The sequence below is a fragment of the Aquarana catesbeiana genome, linkage group LG05, assembly GCF_042186555.1.
Source record: "Aquarana catesbeiana isolate 2022-GZ linkage group LG05, ASM4218655v1, whole genome shotgun sequence".
In the NCBI taxonomy this organism is placed as follows: domain Eukaryota; kingdom Metazoa; phylum Chordata; class Amphibia; order Anura; family Ranidae; genus Aquarana; species Aquarana catesbeiana.
Genome location: NC_133328.1, coordinates 535,394,739 through 535,397,729, shown reverse-complemented (window position 1 = coordinate 535,397,729; position 2,991 = coordinate 535,394,739). Strand labels below are relative to the sequence as shown.

The 2,991-nt window shown below is 56.3% G+C and overlaps 1 protein-coding gene across 1 annotated transcript in view; it reads left to right on the top strand.

Annotated features, from left to right (window-relative positions):
- Positions 1-765: 765 nt before the first annotated feature.
- NCOA2 (nuclear receptor coactivator 2) overlaps positions 766-2,991 on the top strand; it is a gene marked incomplete in the record, with an annotated part of 371,591 nt that continues 369,365 nt past the window's right edge. Inside the window, 1 exon segment of the mRNA XM_073631781.1 lies at positions 766-923.

Genomic DNA, 2,991 nt, shown 5'->3' with positions numbered 1-2,991 from the left:
TAAGCGTTTTTTTTATCCAGTGATTTTTTTTTTTTTTTCCAGCGTTTTTTTTAGTTTAAAAAAAACACTAGTGTGCATGGAGGTGAGGAAATGCCACCAACAGAAGGCTCTATTTTTGTGAAAAAAATGACATAAATGTAGATAGTGTACAGCGTTGCATGATTAAATGGCAAAAACTGGCCTGGTCATGGGGGGGGGGGGTAAAACCTTCTGGAGCTAAAATATAAATAAAAGCAGAACTATTTCTATTTTAGTTTTGGATAGAGTGGAGAGGGATTAGACCCCCTGCCAGCTTTTTTGCTGTCTGTGTCCCCATTAGGGAGATTTCCCCTCTCTATTTGTCATATTTAATGTTATCATTGAAAGTGAATGTGAATGTCATGTTTTGGGTTGTCACCAGAATGGATCATCTAACACCTGTTCAGGAATTACTCCACTTTGCAGGGATCTCCTCCTGACTTCCTGTTGTGTCTATGTGACAGGAAGTGAAGGGAAATCTCCTCCATCAGGGGTTAGAACTCTCCCTCACTGTATCCACTTTTCCCTCCTATAGTTCTCCTGTAATCTGGATGATAAGATGGAGAATGTTTATCCCAGGGTGGGATGTGATTGTATGATGTGTGTCACTGGAGATGATAGATATACTGTGGGATGGAATGTAGTAGTCGGAGGTGTCAGAGGGTGACATGTGGGCGGGGTGTTGTCACCTGTGGGTGGAGGGGGGAGGGGACAGGCAGATACAGAGGACATGGCTGTGGTCGGGGGAGGGGCCGGGCCATGAGGTGGAGGAGGGGATCCGGGGCTCGGAGGAGGTTCCCGGGATAAACAAGCCCGAGTCTCCTGCTGAAGGAAGGAACATGGCGGCTGTGGATGTCTTCATCTCCCGGGAAGCCCGGAGCTCCGTGTCCGCTCTACACTGACCGGTGAGGAGACACGGGGAGGGCGGCGGCTGTGCGGGATGTGGGGGAGGGGACATGTGCGGGGAACTTCTCTACTCCTCTCATGTCACTATTGTCATCACATACCCCATCCTGTCTATAGGACCCCCCCTCCTCCTCCTGTCTATAGGACCCCCTCCTCCTCCTGTCTATAGGACCCCCCCTCCTCCTCCTGTCTATAGGACCCCCTCCTCCTCCTGTCTATAGGACCCCCCCCTCCTCCTCCTGTCTATAGGACCCCCTCCTCCTCCTGTCTATAGGACCCCCCCTCCTCCTCCTGTCTATAGGACCCCCCTCCTCCTCCTGTCTATAGGACCCCCCCTCCTCCTCCTGTCTATAGGACCCCCCTCCTCCTCCTGTCTATAGGACCCCCCCTCCTCCTCCTGTCTATAGGACCCCCCCTCCTCCTCCTGTCTATAGGACCCCCCTCCTCCTCCTGTCTATAGGACCCCCCTCCTCCTCCTGCGGGATGTGGGGGAGGGGACATGTGCGGGGAACTTCTCTACTACTCCTCTCATGTCACTATTGTCATCACATACCCCATCCTGTCTATAGGACCCCCCCTCCTCCTCCTGTCTATAGGACCCCCCCTCCTCCTCCTGTCTATAGGACCCCCTCCTCCTCCTGTCTATAGGACCCCCCCTCCTCCTCCTGTCTATAGGACCCCCCTCCTCCTCCTGTCTATAGGACCCCCCTCCTCCTCCTGCGGGATGTGGGGGAGGGGACATGTGCGGGGAACTTCTCTACTACTCCTCTCATGTCACTATTGTCATCACATACCCCATCCTGTCTATAGGACCCCCCCTCCTCCTCCTGTCTATAGGACCCCCTCCTCCTCCTGTCTATAGGACCCCCCCTCCTCCTCCTGTCTATAGGACCCCCTCCTCCTCCTGTCTATAGGACCCCCCCTCCTCCTCCTGTCTATAGGACCCCCCTCCTCCTCCTGTCTATAGGACCCCCTTCCTCCTCCTGTCTATAGGACCCCCTCCTCCTCCTGTCTATAGGACCCCCTCCTCCTCCTGTCTATAGGACCCCCTCCTCCTCCTGTCTATAGGAGACCCCCCTCCTCCTCCTGTCTATAGGAGACCCCCCTCCTCCGGTCTATAGGACCCCCTCCTCCTCCTGTCTATAGGAGACCCCCCTCCTCCTCCTGTCTATAGGAGACCCCCCTCCTCCTCCTGTCTATAGGAGACCCCCCTCCTCCTCCTGTCTATAGGACCCCCCCTCCTCCTCCTGTCTATAGGACCCCCTCCTCCTCCTGTCTATAGGACCCCCCCTCCTCCTCCTGTCTATAGGACCCCCCTCCTCCTCCTGTCTATAGGACCCCCCTCCTCCTCCTGTCTATAGGACCCCCTCCTCCTCCTGTCTATAGGACCCCCTCCTCCTCCTGTCTATAGGAGACCCCCCTCCTCCTCCTGTCTATAGGAGACCCCCCTCCTCCTCCTGTCTATAGGAGACCCCCCTCCTCCTCCTGTCTATAGGAGACCCCCCTCCTCCTCCTGTCTATAGGAGACCCCCCTCCTCCTCCTGTCTATAGGAGACCCCCCTCCTCCGGTCTATAGGAGACCCCCCTCCTCCTCCTGTCTATAGGAGACCCCCCTCCTCCTCCTGTCTATAGGACCCCCCTCCTCCTCCTGTCTATAGGACCCCCCCTCCTCCTCCTGTCTATAGGACCCCCTCCTCCTCCTGTCTATAGGAGACCCCCCTCCTCCTGTCTATAGGACCCCCTCCTCCTCCTCCTGTCTATAGGACCCCCTCTTCCTCCTGTCTATAGGACCCCCTCTTCCTCCTGTCTATAGGACCCCCCCTCCTCCTGTCTATAGGACCCCCTCCTCCTCCTGTCTATAGGAGACCCCCCTCCTCCTGTCTATAGGACCCCCTCCTCCTCCTCCTGTCTATAGGAGACCCCCTCCTCCTCCTGTCTATAGGACCCCCTCCTCCTCCTGTCTATAGGACCCCCTCCTCCTCCTGTCTATAGGACCCCCTCCTCCTCCTCCTGTCTATAGGACCCCCTCCTCCTCCTGTCTATAGGACCCCCCCTCCTCCTGTCTAT